Raw genomic sequence first — 25,130 nt, 5'->3', positions numbered from 1 at the left:
CACAAAGATTGAGTTCACTGCACCCCACAATGATTGTGTTCACTGCACCCCACAAAGTTTGTGTTCACTGCACCTCACAAAGATTGTGTTCACTGTACCCCCCAAAGATTGTGTTCACTGCACCCCACAAAGATTCTGTTCACTGTACCCCACAAAGATTGTGTTCACTGCACCCTAAAAGGATGTTGTTCACTGCACCCCACAAAGATTGTGTTCACTGCACCCTAAAAGGATGTTGTTCACTGCACCCCAAAAAGATTGTGTTCACTGTACCCCCCCAAAGATTGTGTTCACTGCACCCCACAAAGATTGTGTTCACTGCACCCCAAAAAGATTGTGTTCACTGTACCCCCCAAAGATTGTGTTCACTGCACCCCAAAAAGATTGTGTTCACTGTACCCCCCAAAGATTGTGTTCACTGCACCCCACAAAGATTCTGTTCACTGTACCCCACAAAGATTGTGTTCACTGCACCCCAAAAAGATTGTGTTCACTGTACCCCCCCAAAGATTGTGTTCACTGCACCCCACAAAGATTCTGTTCACTGCACCCCACAAAGGATTTTGTTCACTGCACCCCAAAAAGATTGTGTTCACTGCACCCCAAAAAGGATTTTGATCACTGCACCCCAAAAAGGATGTTGTTCACTGCACCCCAAAAATGATTTTGTTCACTCCACCCCAAAAAGATTGTGTTCACTGCACCCCACAAAGATTGTGTTCACTGCACCCCAAAAAGATTGTGTTCACTGTACCCCCCAAAGATTGTGTTCACTGCACCCCACAAAGATTCTGTTCACTGTACCCCACAAAGATTGTGTTCACTGCACCCCAAAAAGATTGTGTTCACTGCACCCCAAAAAGGATGTTGTTCACTGCACCCCAAAAAGGATGTTGTTCACTCCACCCCAAAAAGATTGTGTTCACTGCACCCCACAAAGATTGTGTTCACTGCACCCCAAAAAGATTGTGTTCACTGCACCCCAAAAATGATTTTGTTCACTGCACCCCAAAAAGGATTTTGTTCACTGCACCCCAAAAAGGATGTTGTTCACTCCACCCCAAAAAGATTGTGTTCACTGCACCCCAAAAAGATTGTGTTCACTGCACCCCACAAAGGATTTTGTTCACTGCACCCCAAAAAGATTGTGTTCACTGCACCCCAAAAAGGATGTTGTTCACTGCACCCCAAAAAGGATTTTGTTCACTGCACCCCAAAAAGATTGTGTTCACTGCACCCCACAAAGGATTTTGTTCACTGCACCCCACAAAGATTGTGTTCACTGCACACCAAAAAGGATTGTGTTCACTGCACCCCAAAAAGATTTTGTTCACTGCACCCCAAAAAGATTGTGTTCACTGCAGCCCAAAAAGATTGTGTTCACTGCAGCCCAAAAAGATTGTGTTCACTGCAGCCCAAAAAGATTGTGTTCACTGCAGCCCAAAAAGATTGTGTTCACTGCAGCTCACACACAGAAAAATGGATGTGGATCACTGACACCTGCCTATCTCCAATCCCACACCACACAGCAATATCGATTGTAGTTTGTAGAACACAGTTTCCCTAAAATTCAGCAGACTCTGTCCCTAACAGGATTGAGAAGAGATCGTAGATCAGGATTGAGTGCAGATTCACCCCACCCCCCACACAGCAATATCGATTGTAGTTTGTAGAAGACACTGACCCTATAATTCAGCAGACTCTATCCCTAAAATGCCTACAACTCGCCCTGCCTAAACACTCCGACCTGTCCCTCAATTCTATCCGGACACAAATGGTTTTTTCCTGCCTATCTTTCCCTAATCAGCAGCCAGCACATTGATGTGTGCTCTGTCCCTTAGCTAAGCAGCAGAATGACGCTGCTGCGGCGGCTGCCTCGAACTTATAAAGACTTGGTCACATGCTTCAGACGGCCAATCACAGCTACTAAGACATTTGCAGGCATGGCTGGGATGGCTTAAGGCACACCAGTTAAACGATTGTTGATTGGCTGTTGAAAGCCCGCCATGAAAAGAGCGCCAAAGCATGCAAAACCCGGAAATAAAACGACCGAACACGGATTTTTACCCGAACATACAGTAAAGTGTCCGTGTCCGTGTTCGGGTAAAAAAAATCCAATTATTCGGTACGAACACGAATAATACAGTCCGTGTTCGCTCAACACTATGTATGAACCATATGTGTGTGCATATAAGTAGCAGAGGGACACATATGTGTATGTGCACTTGCATGGGGTATGTTCTAAAACTACAGGAGAACAGGCATATGTAGTGAATTGAAAATAAAAGTTACATTGAAAAATAATAAATGAAAACACATGCATGTAACTATAGTATATGCACGCATATTTGGAGTATGTTCTAAAACCACAAAAAGGAATATATATATATAATGTATTCAAGTTTAGACACATAGGTATGTTGTTATAGTGTGGTGACAAACATACTAAACCAAACATAAGGCTCATAAAGTATATATGATAATGAAAATGCATGATATGCGGACACTAGTGACGACAAATGTGAAAATGTGTAAAAAAATGACAAGTGATCAAAAAACATTACGAGTGAAAAAACGGTCCGGTGACACACACTGTTGATGAACAACAGATAAATGTAAATGAAAAGTATTGATTATGTAACATAGTGTATGAATCAACCAATAATAATGGTGATGGTGATGAATATGATGATAAATATAATGAACAAAAGGCTTAAGTGAAAAGAGGCAGATGAACCTTAATGCTGTTGCTGTAAGCAACAGAGTGCAACAACTTATATAGAACATATAACATATATGTAATATAAAATAATAATCATGTGTATATATGTATATGGAAATGTTGAATAAATAATGGATAAAAGTGCGTATGTGCAAAAATTATGGATTTTTAGTATATATTGTGGATATATTAATGTGAATGGAAAAGTGGATTAGAAGGTCAACTAAATCTGAAGCAAAAAATTGGTGCCAGGATGGATGTCCTAATCGCAATGTACATGAACCCGTTGAAAAGAAGGTCCCAAGCCCGAACGGACAGAATAGTTAGATATCGTAAAAAGATTTTGTATATACAGCCCATCTCTGTCAATGGCAAAAAGGCTCAATTGAGGTAATCGTGAGCACAATTTTGAATCATGATTTCTAGTTAATATACTATTTTAAGTCAAAAGGAAGAAAAAATTGTGCACCATGTTCAATTGAAACATTGAGTGCCAGACTGAGTGGTTTTTCAACAAAGTTTTAAAATAATTCAATGTCAAAAACAATACGGTGTGGGACCAAAACTCCACGGGAACAAAAATAGCGGAAGACCCTTTTACCAGTCACGTCAAGACAATTAATATGTCGTGTGTGTTGGATATCATCTCAATCGTGCATCCACACACACGGTCATCATATTGGCCATGCGAACTAGGCAAATGAAAAAATGTATAAGACCAACTTAACTTGAATCTAAATCGCATAGTAGAAGGTGGGCGCAAAGAGTAATTGAATCAATATAGGCAAACATCATTTAAATCATCATCATTAAATGGAACATGACACATAAGGCCAAAATTAAATAAATAAATGATGATAGCCAAGGAGAGGTGTCACTCATAAAAATGAGTGACGTCCCATTCCCAGTTTAAACCATGAGGCATCCTAGTATGTAACCTAAAGATCCATAGAACCTCCCTTTTACAAAGTATTCTGAACACATCTCCACCTCTAACAGGCCTCATAATGTGGTCTATAATTTGAACTTGTACCAGGGATAAATCGCCACCATGGGCATTGTTGAAATGTTTCGCTATATTGGTGGATTTAAGAGTGCGTATATCACTAAGGTGCTCCCTGAACCGATCTTTTAACCTTCGTGTGGTTCTACCCACGTATTGGACAGAACAAGATTTGCATGTAATTAAGTAAATGATATATTTTGTGTTACAATTGAAAAAATATTTTATAGTATATGTTTTGTTATCATGGGTAGAGACAAAATTGTCCCTAGGAATAATATGGGGACAGGTGACACAATCTGTCATACCGCACTTAAAGTTCCCTTTACAATATAGCCATGTCTTAGATGTATTTGGTTTTTTAGAAATGTATAGACTGGGAGATAGAGAATTGCCCAAAGTGGCAGCCCTTTTAGCAACTATATTTACCCCATCTTCAAGAATGTTTGCACAGATATCATCCGTGTACAGGGTAGGTAAATGTTTCTGGATGATCTTTTTTATTTTATTAAATTCTAAGCTATAGGGCAAAGACAATGTAACAGAGGGGATCATCTTATTTGAACTTTTGGACACAGTCTTGTTTCTAATCCTATTTTTTTGTTGTCTGGATTTATTTCCATTACTATCATTGGGAACCATATCCTGCTGTGTATGGGGTGTATCACATGGAGCACCCGATGAAAGAAGATCTGAACGATCTTTTTTTATGGCTATGGAGTATGCCCTATTTAGCATCCATCTGGGATATCCTCTGTCAAGGAATCGCTGGTAGAGTGAAAATGCTTGTTTTTTAAATTCCTGCAGACTGCTGCAAATCCTCCGCCCTCTGAGGAATTGCCCCACAGGGATACCCTTGATGGTATGGAGAGGATGGCTGGAATGTGCATGCAATAAACTATTGCCAGACTGTGGTTTCCTGTAAAGATTCGATGTGACTTTGTTGCCTGTGTGGCTCAAAGCAACATCCAAAAACTCTATTGTGTCCATACTCTTGGTGCCTGTAAACTTTAAATTGAGTGAATTGCAGTTCAAGTATGACAAAAAATTGTCTAGATCCACGTTTTTGTGACAAACAAAGATCAGGTCGTCTATATAGCGATAATATAGAGCGACCCGATCTCTGTATGGATTGTCACCTACAAAGATGTGGGGTCTCGCCCACCAACCCATGTAAAGGTTGGCGAGAGAGGGGGAAAACTTGGCCCCCATCGCTGCCCCACACCTTTGGAGGTGTCAGGATCTGTGTCATTACATGGGTCACCTGCTGGTGGCACTGTTGTTCCTGGAACTGAGGGGCGCAGTTCCAGGGCCCACCAGCGGGTGTCTCCCAGCAGCTGGACTGTTCTTTTAATTAAGCTGCACCTGAGGAGGACTGCTGAGGGAATATAAGCCCGCCCTTCACTGAGGCTCAGTGCTTCAGTATTTTCTCTGCTAGCCGTGTCCCTGTCTGAACCTGTATCCTGAAACCTGTATCCTGAAACCTGTATCCTGAAACCTGTATCCTGAAACCTGTATCCTGAAACCTGTATCCTGATCCTGAGTCCTGTTCCCTGCATCCTGCTTCCTGTACCTGGCTCCCTGCTTTCCTTGTCTCCTGTCCCTGTCCTGTCCTGCTATTGTTTGCTCCATCCCTTTGTATATAGTTTGTTAGGTTCTATTGGGGTTTTGTACTGTTATCATTTATATTTTGTTTACTTGTTTATGGTCACTGGTGTTGGTATTGGAGTGTGTCATTTTTGCTTAATAAACTTATTTACATCTTTATCCATCTGGGTCCTGATTCCTTGGTGCAGCCAACTGATCTGATCACCCTTGCTGGATGCCTGCATGTGGTATCCCTGACAGAATACTGAAGCCACTAACGATCAGATCGGTTGCACCTGGGAATTAGGAATTTTCTGGTTGTTGCAAGATGCAGTCAGAGGAGGTCTTTTATTTTTCTTTGCTTGTAACAGAAGACAGGGAATATTGTCGCCAAATTTTGAAAACTTACACTAGCGAGCAGTTGTTGGAATGCATCCGTCTGGCCCACTCGTTTGTTGACAAAGGCAGAGTTTTGTTCAAAGAGATTCAGCCACTTATTCAGCTCTGTGCAGAGTTGGCTTTATCTAATACCCCTAAGGGTGGTGATGATTATTCTCCTCCTTTTAGTGTCTCTCAGGTGGTATCTCTTGTGTGGCTCTTGGAAGATGATAAACCCTATTTTATTGAACATTATTCAGTGTATTCTCCAGAGGCCCTGTTGGATTGCATGAATGCTGTATATTCTCTAATCAGACAAGGGGGTTGTAAATTGAGTTTTGTTCAGGCCTTATTGCAAACCTGGTCAGATCTTTCCAATTTAGCATCAGCTAACTCACACCAATCCACTTCTGCCTCTGGACACCAGTTTTCTCAAAGTTTATCCTCTCCGTTACCCGTAGCAACCACAGCTGCAGTTAGGTATGGTTTGCTTTCCACTGCTTGTTCATATCCTGGCTTAACGAGTTGCACTTTTCCTGCATTTAACTCTGTGAAAACTTCCTCTACTACTCTGTTGCCTCTAGCAACCTCTCAGAAATTCTCCTCTGTAACTGTCTCTCCTTTTCCACCATCTCCCAATACTGCCATTTCGCTTCCATCTACTTCACAATCTATTCATAGCCCTGCAACCACTAGCAAGATTTCTGTATCTAAACCTAAAAAGAAAAGGAGATTTTTCCCAACACATACAATTATACCTGTTACCCAGCCTGCTGATCCAGTGCCCGCTGATCTGGTGCCTCCTACTGAGCCTGTTGATCCAGTGCCCACTGATCCGGTGCCTCCTACTGAGCCTGCTGATCCAGTGCCCGCTGTTCTGATGCCTGTTGTTCCAGTGCCTGCTGATCCAGTGCCCACTGATCTGGTGCCTCCTACTGAGCCTGCTGATCCAGTGCCCACTGTTCTGATGCCTGCTGTTCCAGTGCCCGCTGATCTGGTGCCTCCTACTGAGCCCGCTGATCCAGTACCTGCTGTTCCGGTGCCCGCTGATCCGGTGCCTCCTACTGAGCCTGCTGATCCAGTGCCCACTGATCCGTTGCCTTCTACTGAGCCTGCTGATCCAGTGCCCGCTGTTCTGATGCCTGTTGTTCCAGTGCCTGCTGATCCAGTGCCCACTGATCTGGTGCCTCCTACTGAGCCTGCTGATCCAGTGCCCACTGTTCTGATGCCTGCTGTTACAGTGCCCGCTGATCTGGTGCCTCCTACTGAGCTTGCTGATCCAGTGCCTGCTGTTCTGATGCCTTCTGATCCAGTGCCCGCTGATCTGGTGCCTCTTAATGAGCCTGTTGATCCAGTGCCTGCTGTTCTGATGCCTGCTGATCCAGTGCCCACTGATCTGGTGCCTCTTACTGAGCCTGCTGATCCAGTGCCCGCTGTTCTGATGCCTGTTGTTCCAGTGCCCACTGATCCGGTGCCTCCTACTGAGCCTGCTGATCCAGTGCCCACTGTTCTGATGCCTGCTGTTCCAGTGCCCGCTGATCTGGTGCCTCCTACTGAGCCCGCTGATCCAGTGCCTGCTGTTCCGGTGCCCGCTGATCCAGTGCCTCCTACTGAGCCTGCTGACCCAGTGCCCACTGATCCGGTACCTTCTACTGAGCCTGCTGATCCAGTGCCCGCTGTTCTGACGCCTGTTGTTCCAGTGCCCACTGATCCGGTGCCTCCTACTGAGCCTGCTGATCCAGTGCCCACTGTTCTGATGCCTGCTGTTACAGTGCCCGCTTGTCTGGTGCCTCCGACTGAGCCTGCTGATCCAGTGCCTGCTGTTCTGATGCCTGCTGATCCAGTGCCCGCTGATCTGGTGCCTCTTAATGAGCCTGTTGATCCAGTGCCCACTGATCCGGTGCCTCCTACTGAGCCTGCTGATCCAGTGTTCGCTGTTCTGATGCCTGTTGTTCCAGTGCCCGCTGATCCAGTGCCCACTGATCTGGTGCCTCCTACTGAGCCTGCTGATCCAGTGCCCACTGTTCTGATGCCTGCTGTTCCAGTGCCCGCTGATCTGGTGCCTCCTACTGAGCCCGCTGATCCAGTGCCTTCTATTCCGGTGCCCTCTGATCCAGTGCCTCCTACTGAGCCTGCTGATCCAGTGCCCTTTGATCCGGTGCCTTCTACTGAGCCTGCTGATCCAGTGCCCGCTGTTCTGATGCCTGTTGTTCCAGTGCCCACTGATCCGGTGCCTCCTACTGAGCCTGCTGATCCAGTGCCTGCTGTTCTAATGCCTGCTGGTCCAGTGCCCGCTGATCCGGTGCCTCCTACTGAGCCTGCTGATCCAGTGCCCGCTGTTCTGGTGCCCGCTGTTCTGGTGACCACTACCCAGTCTGCTGACCCAGTGCTTGCTGTTCCAGTGCCCGCTGACCCAGTGCCTGCTGTTCCGGTGCCTGCTGATCCGGTGTCTCTTACTCAGCCCGCTGATCCGGTGCCAGCTGATCCCGTGCCCGCTGTTCTGGTAACCACTACTGTGCCTGCTGATCCTGTGCCTGCTGATCCTGTGCCTGCTGATCATGTGTCTGCTGATCCTGTGCCTGCTGATCCTTTGCCTGCTGACCCAGTGCTTGCTGTTCCAGTGCCCGCTGACCCAGTGCTTGCTGTTCCGGTGCCTGCTGACCCAGTGTTTGCTGATCCGGTGCCTGCTGACCCAGTGTTTGCTGATCCAGTGCCTGCTGAGCCACGGTCTGCCGCCCTGTTTGATGTGCCACTGTCTGTTGCCCAGCCTGGTGTGCCACTGCCGGATATCCTGCATGCCGCTGGCGCTCCCCTGCTTGATGTCCAGCTTGCCTTCAGTCCCAGTGTTGGGACATGTGTTGCAATGAGGGCAGGTGTATCCCTAATGTTACGCCTCTTCAGGAACTTGACCTGTGGGGTGCCAAGACGGCTTCCAGACCCTGGTGGTGGGGCGCATGATCAATTGCTGGACTCTGGTGGCACGCCTTCCGGCAAGTTAAAGGACTTTGGCCTAGAGAGTGCTAGAAGACCCGCAGACATGGAGGGGAGACCTTTTTGGACTTTTGGGGTAGAAGCACAATGGAGCGTCCGGAGGCCGCTCCTTAAAGGGGGGAACTGTCAGGATCTGTGTCATTACATGGGTCACCTGCTGGTGGCACTGTTGTTCCTGGAACTGAGGGGCGCAGTTCCAGGGCCCACCAGCGGGTGTCTCCCAGCAGCTGGACTGTTCTTTTAATTAAGCTGCACCTGAGGAGGACTGCTGAGGGAATATAAGCCCGCCCTTCACTGAGGCTCAGTGCTTCAGTATTTTCTCTGCTAGCCGTGTCCCTGTCTGAACCTGTATCCTGAAACCTGTATCCTGAAACCTGTATCCTGAAACCTGTATCCTGAAACCTGTATCCTGAAACCTGTATCCATATCCTGAGTCCTGTTCCCTGCATCCTGCTTCCTGTACCTGGCTCCCTGCTTTCCTTGTCTCCTGTCCCTGTCCTGTCCTGCTATTGTTTGCTCCATCCCTTTGTATATAGTTTGTTAGGTTCTATTGGGGTTTTGTACTGTTATCATTTATATTTTGTTTACTTGTTTATGGTCACTGGTGTTGGTATTGGAGTGTGTCATTTTTGCTTAATAAACTTATTTACATCTTTATCCATCTGGGTCCTGATTCCTTGGTGCAGCCAACTGATCTGATCACCCTTGCTGGATGCCTGCATGTGGTATCCCTGACAGGAGGTAAAAATTGCCATCAAATGAAAAAAAGTTATGTGTTAAAAGAAATAGCAACACTTCAAGGATATAAGCCTGTAATTCAACATTGAGGTGGGTGCGTTGTTTCAAGAAGGTGTCTATAGCCGTAATTGCAAGATCATGGGGTATAGAGGAATACAGGCTGGAAACGTCACATGTAATCCAGATATAGTCCTCTGCCCATGAAAATGTGTCCATTATATTCAATAAATGTTTGGTGTCTTTTAAGTAACTTGGGAGCTCAAGGACTAATTCTTACAGTTGACCATCCAACCATTCTCCTAATTTTTCACAGAGAGACCCTATCCCAGAAACGATTGGTCTCCCCAAGACTGGGTCCAAACCCTTGTGGACCTTGGGGAGATGGTGAAAAATGGGTGTGACCGGGTAATCTGGGATGAGTTTCTCTGCTTCTTTGGCAGAAAAAGCGCCAAGGGTTATACCCCTTTCCACTAAAGTGCAAAGTGCTATTTTATAACTGTCAGTGGGATCCCTATGTAGGGGTTGATAGGTGCAAGCGTCATTTAGTTGTCTAAGGGCTTCTATTCTGTACGCCTCACTATCAAGTATGACTATTGCACCTCCCTTGTCAGCATTCCTAATAGTAATGGATGTGTCTTTTTTCAAAGATTTTAATGAGGCTCTTTCTCTGCTAGTTAGATTGTCAAGAGATCTGGACACAGAGGAAGGGGTTTCAATCGCTAGACCGAATATGTCTCTCTCCACTGATCTTTGGAAGAGATCCATATTCGGTGAAAAAGTAGACAAAGCAATTCTTTTAACTCCCTCCTCTGCTTCATCGCCCGACTGGTTCAAATTTTCCATGGCCAGATCCTCCAGCTCGACCACAGCACATGTCTCACGGAAGGTGAGCATCGGCTTGTCAGGATTGGAAGATGTGGCCAGATCGGTGTTATTAAATGAAATGTCGGTATCACTGAAAAAATGCCTTTTAAGGGTTAAATTACGAACAAATTTGTTAACCTGTAAAACTGTTTGAAAAGGATCAAAATGGACATGTGGGCAAAAGTTAAGGCCCTTAGATAACAAGCTTGTATCATCAGTGGTTAAACATCTTTTAGATAAATTTATAACATTGTTACTTGTTGTTTCTATGTCCATGATGGGGCTTTCCATATCTATTTCCGAAAAGACCGGAGGCGAGATCTGCCAATGGTGTCTTCTTTGTATATCGCCTGCTGCGTTTGCTTGAACCGTTTTTTAATGCAGATGATATATTTCCGGATCTAGATTCCATGGATGTATCCGATGTGGGGGCCATCGATGTGTCTGTGGCTCCCATGTCGGGATCAGAGAAACTGACTCGTTTTTTGTGCGGATGTTGGCGATGCCAGGAATTGGATTTCTTCCATGTGTAGACGTTTTTAGTCTCGTAATCGATCTCGTCTCTGAGCAACTTCTCTTGTTTTCCCTTGATGATGTCTATTTCAAGTTTATCAATTTTGTCGTTGAGCCCTTGATCCAAATCTGCAAATAGTGAGGAATCTTTGAATGGTAAAAGTTCTGTCTGTAGTAAAGAGATATCATCTTGCAGTTTGTCAAGTTCCAGGTTTTTGGAGTCCACGATTAGTCTCATAAGATCAAAAGAGCATTTAGACAGCGTCTCAGTCCATTGCTGTTTAAGGTCTTCATTATAAAGTTCAAACGTGGGGAATTTTTTGATGCGGAGACCTCTTGGGATTCTTGCAACATCGATGTACTCACTCAATGTAGTCTTTTCCCAATAGGCTTTGACCTCCTTGATCATGAATTTCTCCAACTTGTGGAAAATGGTTTTAACAGAAGACGAGGAGTCATCCTTGGCTTTTTTGAGAGTAGCCTGTGCGTCCTGTCTTAACGGGTTATTGCTCAATAATCTGAGCGTTCGACTGGTAGAGGGTACTTCCATACTGTTCCGTGTGTAATGAAACACATGCACCGTCTGTCAGCGATTAAATGTAAAGTCCGTGTACTTGAAGAGATGAAGGGAGAAACTGAAGAGGACTCACCGGGCTGGCTGTAATCACGGAGACCGAAGGTAATCAAAAAGAGGAAAGCCGCTCAGGTGTGTCAGTCCGACCTGGTGCTGGCAAGACCCGTGGTCCGGAGCAATGCAAGAGAAGTAGTGGAACCGCACTCAGGTGAATGAAAACAATAAGGTCTCTTTATTCTTCAAAATCATAAGTAGACAGACAGTGCAGGGAACAGGTAGTCCAGGTTTACGCGTTTCACGGCACACACGGCCGCTTACTCATAACCATAGTGAAGGATGACGGAAATCGGTTGCTTTTAACAGACAAAAATTCTTGACTGATTGATGCGATTACTCGCAGGTTTATGTTGTTAACTTCATTATCCTCAATGAGGAACCAATTATTCCGTAATCCAACACCTGAGACTATTGGGAGTACATTTGGAAATCGCTTCATAAAGAAGCACAACACAAAAACATGACAGTGCATAATTAAACAACAATACATTGATGGAGGAACATGGTAAAATAAAGATTGTAATAAAATCATGTGAGCGCAAGGAAAATCCAAATCGGCAAAATACATAAAGGGAGTGAAATGCAATACAAGAATGTATAAATTGTGTACACACAATTCTTATGTATTCCCATATACATATACATTAAGCTTCAGAATAAGGTATATATAAAGTCAAATAAAATTATACACCTTCATTTTTATCCGAATAAATATCCACAAAGGAAAATTATACGAAGTGAAGATGGGGTAAATATAGTTGCTAAAAGGGCTGCCACTTTGGGCAATTCTCTATCTCCCAGTCTATACATTTCTAAAAAACCAAATACATCTAAGACATGGCTATATTGTAAAGGGAACTTTAAGTGCGGTATGACAGATTGTGTCACCTGTCCCCATATTATTCCTAGGGACAATTTTGTCTCTACCCATGATAACAAAACATATACTATAAAATATTTTTTCAATTGTAACACAAAATATATCATTTACTTAATTACATGCAAATCTTGTTCTGTCCAATACGTGGGTAGAACCACACGAAGGTTAAAAGATCGGTTCAGGGAGCACCTTAGTGATATACGCACTCTTAAATCCACCAATATAGCGAAACATTTCAACAATGCCCATGGTGGCGATTTATCCCTGGTACAAGTTCAAATTATAGACCACATTATGAGGCCTGTTAGAGGTGGAGATGTGTTCAGAATACTTTGTAAAAGGGAGGTTCTATGGATCTTTAGGTTACATACTAGGATGCCTCATGGTTTAAACTGGGAATGGGACGTCACTCATTTTTATGAGTGACACCTCTCCTTGGCTATCATCATTTATTTATTTAATTTTGGCCTTATGTGTCATGTTCCATTTAATGATGATGATTTAAATGATGTTTGCCTATATTGATTCAATTACTCTTTGCGCCCACCTTCTACTATGCGATTTAGATTCAAGTTAAGTTGGTCTTATACATTTTTTCATTTGCCTAGTTCGCATGGCCAATATGATGACCGTGTGTGTGGATGCACGATTGAGATGATATCCAACACACACGACATATTAATTGTCTTGACGTGACTGGTAAAAGGGTCTTCCGCTATTTTTGTTCCCGTGGAGTTTTGGTCCCACGCCCGTATTGTTTTTGACATTGAATTATTTTAAAACTTTGTTGAAAAACCACTCAGTCTGGCAACTCAATGTTTCAATTGGACATGGTGCACAATTTTTTCTTCCTTTTGACTTAAAATAGTATATTAACTAGAAATCATGATTCAAAATTGTGCTCACGATTACCTCAATTGAGCCTTTTTGCCATTGACAGAGATGGGCTGTATATACAAAATCTTTTTACGATATCTAACTATTCTGTCCGTTCGGGCTTGGGACCTTCTTTTCAATGGGTTCATGTACATTGCGATTAGGACATCCATCCCGGCACCAATTTTTTGCTTCAGATTTAGTTGACCTTCTAATCCACTTTTCCATTCACATTAATATATCCACAATATATACTAAAAATCCATAATTTTTGCACATACGCACTTTTATCCATTATTTATTCAACATTTCCATATACATATATACACATGATTATTATTTTATATTACATATATGTTATATGTTCTATATAAGTTGTTGCACTCTGTTGCTTACAGCAACAGCATTAAGGTTCATCTGCCTCTTTTCACTTAAGCCTTTTGTTCATTATATTTATCATCATATTCATCACCATCACCATTATTATTGGTTGATTCATACACTATGTTACATAATCAATACTTTTCATTTACATTTATCTGTTGTTCATCAACAGTGTGTGTCACCGGACCGTTTTTTCACTCGTAATGTTTTTTGATCACTTGTCATTTTTTTACACATTTTCACATTTGTCGTCACTAGTGTCCGCATATCATGCATTTTCATTATCATATATACTTTATGAGCCTTATGTTTGGTTTAGTATGTTTGTCACCACACTATAACAACATACCTATGTGTCTAAACTTGAATTCATTATATATATATATATTTCTTTTTGTGGTTTTAGAACATACTTCAAATATGCGTGCATATACTATAGTTACATGCATGTGTTTTCATTTATTATTTTTCAATTTAACTTTTATTTTCAATTCACTACATATGCATGTTCTCCTGTAGTTTTAGAACATACCCCATGCAAGTGCACATACACATATGTGTCCCTCTGCTACTTATATGCACACACATATGGTTCATACACATACACATTTTCTTTCCACTCACACGTATAATTTTCCTTTGTGGATATTTATTCGGATAAAAATGAAGGTCTATAATTTTATTTGACTTTATATATACCTTATTCTGAAGCTTAATGTATATGTATATGGGAATACATAAGAATTGTGTGTACACAAGTTATACATTCTTGTATTGCATTTCACTCCCTTTATGTATTTTGCCGATTTGGATTTTCCTTGCGCTCACATGATTTTATTACAATCTTTATTTTACCATGTTCCTCCATCAATGTATTGTTGTTTAATTATGCACTGTCATGTTTTTGTGTTGTGCTTCTTTATGAAGCGATTTCCAAATGTACTCCCAATAGTCTCAGGTGTTGGATTACGGAATAATTGGTTCCTCATTGAGGATAATGAAGTTAACAACATAAACCTGCGAGTAATCGCATCAATCAGTCAAGAATTTTTGTCTGTTAAAAGCAACCGATTTCCGTCATCCTTCACTATGGTTATGAGTAAGCGGCCGTGTGTGCCGTGAAACGCGTAAACCTGGACTACCTGTTCCCTGCACTGTCTTTCTACTTATGATTTTGAAGAATAAAGAGACCTTATTGTTTTCATTCACCTGAGTGCGGTTCCACTACTTCTCTTGCATTGCTCCGGACCACGGGTCTTGCCAGCACCAGGTCGGACTGACACACCTGAGCGGCTTTCCTCTTTTTGATTACCTTCCAATAGGACGTTCCCATCTGACGCAAGTGGATATCACTGGGCTGCTGGATTTGCTCTAATACACCCGCTATATACCCCTGTGTGGGGTGGGTGTTTCTGGTAAGTGGGCTCTCTTACCAGAAAGGATCACCCAGCACCTCATCACTTACCACGGAGTCACCCCTCTTTTTGAAGCATTCACCAGAGTGTTGTCATCTATATTGGATTGGGGATCACATACCTGCTTGTGGTCACTGCATGTGACATATAGACTGTTTATTCATATTGGACTTTCTCTGCGGTGTATACCGAATACCGTTTACTGTTGGCACCTTATATCACCCCGATACCATATTACAGAGTCGAACTGTCTTATATGACACTATTGCACCTTTTTTTTTTTTTGCGGTGTATACTGAATACCGTTTACTGTTGGCACTTTATATCACCTTGATACTATATTACAGAGTTGAACTGTTTCATATGACACTATTGCACCTTTCTCACTAGCACTTTATATATTTTTGCATGTATAAATTGATACACTTATTGAGTGCTAAGTGTTGCTCATTGCCATTTATCACTATTTATATATTTATGCACCAGTCACTTTATAATAGCACCTTATATATTGCACATTGATATTTAAATTATTTATTGTGATCAATATTATTTACACAGGACTGTTGATATTGTCATTTATATTTACGAGCAACTATCTATACATTTACCAGCACCAATTTGATACATTTTGTTTTAACTATAGGCAGCGCCACCATCCCTTCTTTTCTTACATTCATGGTATAGTCTTCGGACTATCATTTAGGGAGGTTGCAGCCTATTCACATATATTTCTAATTCATTATATATACTTTAGGACTACACACCTATCCTCCCTTCCAAATAGACCATTAGCGCGGTAGTTTTACATCTTTTATCATTATAAATTTATATTGAAGAAAACTTCTTCCCTTGTGAATGATCTGAACACCTCCCTGTGTGAATACTTGTGTATTGTGACTTCTTTTAAAGATCTGCAATCTCAACTTCCATCAGCAGTACCTCTTCATGGTGAATGTAAAGGTGGCCAAAGACACAAAAAAGGGTAGATCATACGTACACAATAGGACCGTTTAGAGGCATGCCTATCTGACATATTGCCTAAGGACACTGGGTCATGCAACAAGACAATGATCCAGATTCAAATTCAGGAATGCATCTATAAGTCCTCATTCTCACAGGGTGTTTTTGCAGCTGCTTTTAGAAATGTCAGACATTTTTTTTGCAGCTTAAAAATGCCTCCCCGTGTTATTTTAGGGCCTTATGCACACGCAGATGTTTTCAAGCTGCAAAAAAAAACCAGGGCCAGCGCGTTCTGAGGACCGGCGTTACAGCTGTAAAAACATCTGACGCGGCTAAAGGCTGCTAGAGGTTGCTTAGCGTCATATATAGCGTTAAGCCGCGTCATATGTTTTTCATGATGATCCAACTTGTGGTGCGACTTGCGCTCTGAGGATCTTGAAGGGGAACTCAACACCAAAATAGAAAAAAGACCGGAGGGAAAAGATCGGAGGAAGGTTTTTCATTAAGGGCTTCGCAAAACCGTCTCTTGTCATTATTTACACTACACTGCCTTTTTGGGGTGAATGGGTAGGGTACAATGTACCCCAAGACAACCACTGCCTTGCTAAAGAAGTTGAGGGTAAAGGTGATGGACTGGCCAAGCATGTCTCCAGACCTAAACCCTATTGAGCATCTGTGGGGCATCCTCAAATGGAAGGTGGAGGAGCGCAAGGTCTCTAACATCCACCAGCTCTGTGATGTCGTCATGCAGGAGTGGAAGAGGACTCCAGTGGCAACCTGTGAAGCTCTGGTGAACTCCATCCCCAAGAGAGTTAACCACTTCAATACAGGGCACTTCCCCCCCCTTCCTGTCGAGGCCAATTTTCAGCTTTTGGCGCTGTTGCAATTTGAATGACAATTGCGCAGTCATCCAGCACTGTACCTAAACCAAATTTATGTAATTTTTCCCCACAAATAGAGTTTTTCCTGCACTGATGAGCACTGGTGAGGTCGCACTGACAGGCACTGATGGGGTGGCACTAATATGCAGCACTGATGGGCACTGATAGGTGGTACTGATATGCAGTACTGATGGCACTAATAGGTAGCACAGCTATGCAGCATTGGTGGGCACTGATAGGCGGCACTGATGGGCACTGATAGGCAGCACTGATGAGCACTGATAGGTGACACTGATGGTTACTGATAGGTGGCACTGATGGGCACTGACAGGCGGCACTGATGGGCACTGATATGCAGCACTGTTGGGCACTGATAGGCGGCACTGGTAAGCAAAAATGGGCACTGGTGGGTGGCACTGATAGATTGCTATGATGGGCACTGGTGGGCGACACTGATAGATGGCAATCATGGGCAGCTCTGATGGGGAGGTCCCTGAGCCCTGATTGCCATCCCTGGTGGCCATGGGTGGGCGTCCCTGGTGGTCATGGGTGGGCAATCCCTGGTGGCTCTAGTGGCACCCCCAAGGGTCTGCACTGGTTATCAATGCTCTGATTACCAGCACAGACCCCCCCCTGTCAGGAGAGCTGCCGATCGGCTCTCCTCTACTCGTGCCTGTCAGGCACAAACTGAGGAAAGCCGATCAACAGCACTTCCTATTTACTATGTGACCAGCTGTGATTGGACACAGTTGGCCACATAGTAAATAGCCTATGTCATTAGTGTCAGAGTGGCACACTGCAGCACTGATCGGCACTTTGCACCCCCCCCCCTCGGGCACGCAGAGCGGTTTATCCTGCTGGACGTCATTTGACGGCCAGTCAGGATAGTGCAACCACTTTTTCGCCGTCAATCTGTTATAGGGCGGGCGGCAAGTGGTTGAGGAAGTGCTGGAAAATAAGGGTGGCCACAACTATTAACACTTTTGGCCCAATTTGGACATTTTATCTTAGGGGTATAATCACTTTTGTTGCCAGCGGTTTAGACAATAATGGCTGTGCTTGATTTTAACTCCTGACTATTGGGGTCATTGAGTAAGAATGGGCGAACGGTTCAGCCCGAGCATGAGTTGGCTTTTCACCCGTTCGACAAACACCAAAATTATTAGGGCGTTCGGCCTTTGTTCGAATTGCTCAAGGACCACAATTCCAGAACACTGTCAGAGCCAATGATGACTCAGAGTAATGATGACTCTATCCAATCACAGCTCATTGTTCTTAGTCCCACCTTACACTACAAAAGTATTATTTAATTAGCAGCCATTTGTAGTATGATATTGGTATGGAGAGAGATAGAACAGGGCTTTGTTCAGTGCTACTAGAGAGTTAGTGTGCTATTTTGATTCTATTGTCAGTGTAGAATATCAGTTTATTGTGAATCTAGTGATAGTTCAGTCAGTGTGAGTGTGGTGCGACCATTCATTTTTACTTTAGAGTCAGTTTATTTTGTCAGGGCAGGTTTACAGCATTATAGTTCAGAGCGTTAGTGCATGTTTAACACAGTATATTTCTGTGCGTTATGTGCTGTTTCATGCAGTATATTTCTTTGCGTTAATGCACGTTTAACGCAGCATATTTAAGTCTGTTACGTGCTGTTTAACTCAGTATATTTCTGTGCACGTTTAACGCAGTACATTTTAGTGCGTTACTGCACGTTTACCACAGTATATTTCTGTGCATCGGTGCACGTTTAATGTGGAATATTTCTGTGTGCTACTGCTCGTTTAACGCAGTATATTTCAGCGTGTTACTGCACTTTTAACACAGTATATTTCTGTGCATTAGTGCAGGTTTAACGCAGTATATTTCTGTGCATTGGTGCAGGTTTAACACAGTACATTTCTGTGCATTAATGCATGTTTAATGCAGTATATTTCAGTGCGTTAGTGCAGTTTTATTACAGTATATTGTAGTGTGTCGGTGGAGTGTGTCTGTGTAGTGAGTACTCAGTTTAAAGTGCATCTGCGTACACATTTCCATATCTTTATTACATTTTGTTAATAAGTACCCCCCATCATGTCTAGTAGACCAACAAGGAGAGGCAGACATTTCAATGGCATTGTGAGAGAGCAAACAGCGTATGTGTCCACAGGCAAAGGTGGACTTGGTCAGCCAGGCAGGGCATCATTTCCTCTGTTTAGTGGTGTTGCCCATGCTATCCAGTCACAGCATGCAGAGGAGGTGGTGGACTGGCTTACCAAACCATCCAAATTCTCCTCATCCTCCATCGCCCAAGTAGAGACTGGTGTGCAGTCCGCTGCAGCTGCCAGAGTGGCTAAATCTGCCTCCTGTCCACAGTTATTTCTGCCATAGCCACAGCATCAGGTATGTAAGAGTCAGCTGAGTATTTTTAACACAGCGTCAGCCACTTGCTCCTTGACGATACACAGCCATTACTTGATTCAGATGTTGGTTCTGAGGTTGAGGAAGGTAGGAACATGAGCCTACAGAGAGGGGAGAACACTGGTACACAAATTGGCAGTCATGTTCCCTCAGCCACAGCATATTGCCAAGTTGTCTCCAGTGGTATTGAGGATGGAGGAGATGATGATGATGATGAGGTCACTAACGTGGGTGCCAGATAGAGCAGAGGAGGAAAATGAGGGTGAGGCACAACCCCAATGAGGCAGCCATCATGAAAGAGTAGAGAGCAGCCACCCTATTTCATCACATTGTGGAGCTGTTACTGTATCTCCCCTTCCCACAGCTTAGCTGTCTAGGTCTTTTTTACCACATGTGCAGCCGATCACACTGTTGCAATTTGAAAACTTTGTCTCAAACACATCAAGCATGGGAAAAACACCAGCCTTTTGGGTACCACATGCTTGACAAGGCATTTAACCTCCCACCACTCAGCCCATTGGCAAGAGCAGCTTAAAACCACACAAAAGCAAAGCAATTCTGTTCCACCTCCTTACTCCCCTCTATCTACCCCAGCTATAGGTCATGACCTCTCAGCAGCCTCCACTGACAGGGATTATGGTATAGCACAGGGTGTTCTAGGTCCTTGCAACACATCTGCCAGTAGCACACTACCAGTTGTAGACTATAGCATGCAAATTTCCCTGCCCCATTTTCTGCAGCAAAAATAAATAAATAAATAAATCAATAGCCACTGCTACCCACATGCCCAGTGTCTAAATGCAAGCTTGTCAAAGCTGCTGGCTTTACAACTTCTGCCTTTCCGTCTGGTGGATTCTGCCCCCTTCTGTAAATTTGCAGAATTTGTTGTACCACAATGACCGGTTCCCAGTCGCTATGTCTTTTCACGTAAGGCCATTCCAACTCTGTACCATCATGTGGAAGGCAATGTTGTGGCATCGTTGGGCAAGGCAGTCAGCCGCAAAGTCCCCGTTACTGCTGACACGTGGTCTAGCAGGCACCGGCAGGGACGCTATATTTTATTCACAACACACTGAGTAATTCTGCTTGAAATTCAGAAGGATGCACGATAGGGCTTAGCGCTGCAGCTCGTTGTACCGCCAGCATACAGCTAGTGGTGATTATGTGAGATTTGTTAGCTCAACCCCCCTCCTCCTCCTCCATGACCTCCTCTGCTTAATTGTCCTACAAACCAAAGGGTTCAAGAGGCTATTCAATGAGTCTGGTTAAAAGGTACCATGCAGTGCTTCAGTTGGTGTGTCTTGGGGACAGGAACCACACTGGAGCAAAAATTCTTGCAGTTCTGCAGGGGCAGGCCCAGAGGTGGTTCATGCCATGCCAGTTGGAGCGAGGAATGGTGGTGTGTGATAATGGCACAAGCCCTTAGACAGGGAAAGTTGACGCATGTGCCATGCCTGGCACATGTCCTCAATTTGGTGGTGCAGCTTTCCTAAATAGGTACCCAGGGTTGGAAGATCTGCTAAAGCAGGTCAGAAAAGTCTGTAGCCATTTCAGGCAGTCATATACAGCCAGTGGTCGGTTGACTGAAATTTAGCAGGAATTTTCACCTGTCTCATTTGTGACATGCCCACCAGGTGGAACTCGACTTTAGCAATACTGCAGCAGCTGCACATGCAGCAGAGAGCCGTCAACAAGTACTTGTGTCAGTATGGAACAATGAAAGGCTCAGGGCGGCTCAGCATTTTTCCCATTCCAATGACTGCTGAAAAAGGTTGCATGCACTGTACTGTCACCATTTGAGGAGGCGGCAAGGATGGTGAGCCGTGACAATGCATACATCAATGACACAATCCCTGTTGTGTTCCTGCTGGAGCAGACTCTGCGTGGCATTATGGACAGGGCACTTGAGTCAGAGCAGTGGGAGGAGAAGGAGGGCTTCCTTTCCTCTCAAGGCCCGCTTTATGCAGACACCATTCTTCCTGTGCTACAGAGTGCACAAGGGGAGAGGGGGGGAGAAGGAGGAGGAGGATTCTGGAAGTTCTGGAGGCATTTAAGCAGAGGAAAACATACGTCAAACCTTAGAAGATAGTTTTCCATCCCCAGATCCCTTGGGAGTAGTACGTGGCTGGGAGGAGCAATTCCAGATACTGTAATCCCCAGTGACCCAGAGGGATCTGCTTCTCATGCCTACACAAACTTGCGATGCATGGGCTCCCTCATGCTTCAAAGCCTGCGAAAGAACCCAAGAATATGTGGCATCAAGGAGAAAGATCACTATTGGTTGGCAACCCTCCTTGACCACCGTTACAAGGGGAAAGTCTCAGAACTCATCATGTCCTCACAGAGGGTGCAGAAGATGAAATCTCTTGAGGACCCTTTAAAGAGGAGTTTATCTAATGCTTTTCCCAACTCTTTTAGGTTACAGTGTCGTGGAAAATGTAGTTTTGAGGCTTCTGTTGGTCAAGAGAGGAGTGGTGGAAAAGGGGGCCGCCTAAATGATGCATTCCACAATTTTTTTAGTCCTTGCCACCCAGGGCTCTCAGCTTCCAGGGCCAGATGGTCTATCATTGCCTTATTACAAAACATATGCTGGGATGCTTTCACCGTTCTTATTAAAGGTTCTAAAATCTTTGCCAGGCTTGAAGAATGTTCCCACTTCTTTTCTTAGGGCTCCTACTGTGTAATGGTACTTCCAAAACCTGACAAAGACCCCACTGAATGTGCCAACAATAGGCAAATTTCTCTTTAAATATAGATTTAAAACTACCGGCAAAAATCTTAGCCAACCACGTCAGACCTCTACTCTCACAAATAATTGCCCCTGAACATGCCGGGTTCATGCCTGGCAGAGAAGCTAAAGATAATGTCATTGAAGCCCTGAATTGAATCCACCTCACTCAAACAGGGGAAATTGAAGGTCTTCTCCTTTTCACAGACGCGGAGAAGGCCTTTGACCGCATGGAATGGGATTTTGTGATTGCCACCTGTGGACACATCAGACTTTCCAATAAAATGCTAGCTTGGATTGCAGGTTTATGCAAAGGTCCCACTGCCCAAAATAAGGTGAATAGCACTCTGTCTGATTTGGTCACCACAAAGAATGGGGTTAAACAGGGATGCCCCTTGCCCCCTTTACTATTTATCTTGTCTTTGGAACCCTTTATCAGAACAGTAAAAGCAGACCCCCTCCATGCAGGGTTTTATTGCCTCTAGTACGGAATACAAACTAGCAGCCTATGCTGACGACTTGCTTTTCTTTCTGACCAATCTCCTCCTCTGCCATTCCAGGCCATATGCCCTCAACATGGTGGGGGATGCAAAGCACCTTGTCCCCATGTTGATTGGGACAAGGGCCTCTTCCCAACAACCCTGAGCTGTGGTTGTCACGGTCTGTGGGCAGTGGGCTTATCAGACTCTAGAAGCCCCCATTTAGCAAGGGGACCACCAGATCCCCCCCCCCATGTGAATGGGTATCGGGTACATAGTACTCCTATCCATTCACCAAAAAAGTGAACAAAAGTAATAACCATACAAGACAATTTTTGACAAATCCTTTATTAAAAATTAAAAAATTTAGGGTCCCTCGATGTAAAACCATCATCAATCACAATGCTCGCCAGACCCGAAAAGCGGAAAATAAAAATTTTCTCTCACCTCCTGGGAGGCCTCCTGCCGTATGCCTGCTCCACTGTTTGTAATTTCTTATATAGGCAAAGGGCGGGGCCACCTGATTATGTCACCCAGTGGCCCTGCCCCCTTCTGACATCACATGGTTTTTAGGGGTTGGGCTTGGCCCCTTACAGTGGAGGGAACTCTTAAGGCATCAGCATATCAAGTCATTTTGGACAATTTCATGCTCTCAACTTTGTGGGAACAGTTTAGGAATGGTCCTTCCTGTTCCAACTGCACACCAGTGCACAAAGCAAGAACCATAAAGGTATTGGGGTGGAGGAAATTGACTAGCCTGCAGAGTCCTGACATAGGTAGAACACCTTTGGGATAATTTAGAGCAGAGACTGTGAGCCAGGCCTTCCCGTCCAACATCAGAGCCTGACCTCACAAATGCGCTTCTAAATGAATGGTCAAACATTCCCATAGACATACTCCTAAACCTTGTGGACAGCCTTCCCAGAAGAGTTGAAGCTGTTATAGCTGCAAAGGGTGTTCCAACTCAATATTGAACCCTACAGACTAAGACTGGGATTCCATTAAAGGTCATGTGTATGTAAAGACAGGTGTCCCAATCCTTTTGACAATATAGTGTATATGTAAATATGTAGAAGACAGCATTGTGGAGTTAAATCGAATTTTGTTTCCATGATCTGATGTAAAAGATATCAAACTTGTGTCTAAGCATACACTACTACAAGCATACACTAGTGAAGTATTTACTCAACGCATCAAAATCCCCGATTCTCTTATTCTGAAAATCTGCTTCTGCTCCTACAAATAAAAACTGGCTGCATAAGGTTAAGACTTTACACTACATAGAAGAAGCTTTTAGAACAGATAACACAGACCGTTTTCATGATACATGGACGGCCTGTTTCTTATTTACACTTTCTTATTACTTGTTATAAAGGTCTATTACTATTAGTTGAGCTAAGGTGTTATCTTCTGTAAGACCCCCATCTACAGATTAGTTTTGCAGTTACTCCTCTTTGTATTAAATTAAAGGTAAGACGTGTGGCTACGCTTCTCTTTTATGTTCTCCTAAACTGTAGTTTCAACAAATGAACTACCGTGGGTGAAAAACTTTACATATACAGTATTTTCCCAGAATTTGTATATAAAGAATGTTTGTTTACTTAGAAGGAAGGGAAGAGGAGTAGCACCACCTAAGTGCAGCATTACAACAAAGGATTTATTTCCAATGGTTAAAATCACTTACAAAAAAAAATAAACCAAAATAAAATAAATAAATAAAAATAATATCCACCACTGTCCTCTCTCCTGCAGGTGCCGCTGGGACCTGAACCACTGTGGATCGATCAGGGAGAAATTGACACTCAGTAGCACACAGGATATCCATGTCGACCAGCGTGGAACGCACCGGCGGACGCGACATCACTAGGAGAGAGAGGGGTGGCTGGACAGTTCAGGCTATGCGCTCAGAGCTCTCTGCTTCTTCTGAAGGTCTGGGGTGGTAGTGCAGCTATATATATATATATATGTATATATATATATATATATATATACATACATACAGTGGTGGGATTCAACTGGTTCGCACCGGTTCTAGAGAACCTGTTACTAAAAATTGACAAGTTCGCAGAACCACTGACTCAGATTTGTAGTCAAACTTACTGTTCAGTGACCCGTTGCACCATCTGGAATGGATCATCCCCATCCGATCCGACTCCGCTGGCTCTGGCTGTGGCTGCTCTCTCTCTCTCTGCTGGGGGAGGCGGGCGGGAGCCCACACACAGCACTGGTTGCTAGAGCCGCTTGGCGTCTAGAAACCAGTGACGTCACATCTTCCTCCTCCACAGAAGCAGGAGAGATGCCGGAGGCTGCTGGTTCAGTCTTTTTTAATCCAGCCCTCCTGCTGCATAGCATAGTAAACTACTTGGCAGGGCTGTGACTCCAGGGATGTTATGGGGGAGGAACCTAAGATGATTTTGGCTACCCATTGGCTGAGGAGGCAGCAGGAGGCGGGCTGCTCCACCTCCTACTGCCTCCCTAGCCAATGGGTACACAGGGTGCGCTGTCAATCACTACAGAGCCTCGGGCTTCCTGTGTTGGTGGAATGGAATTCCTCTGCAAAGAAGCTGCTGCAGAGATCGAGGTGAGATATAATATAAGTTTCCCTGAAGCTGTTGTGGAGTTCATAGCCTGTGCCCCACATCCTCCCCATGTTAATAAGTCACTGTAATGCCAATCTTATTGCTGTCCTTTTAGCAG

This window comes from Pelophylax lessonae, assembly GCF_965119305.1.
Source record: "Pelophylax lessonae genome assembly, chromosome: 2".
Classification (NCBI taxonomy): Eukaryota; Metazoa; Chordata; class Amphibia; order Anura; family Ranidae; genus Pelophylax; species Pelophylax lessonae.
This window is presented reverse-complemented; position numbering follows the sequence as displayed.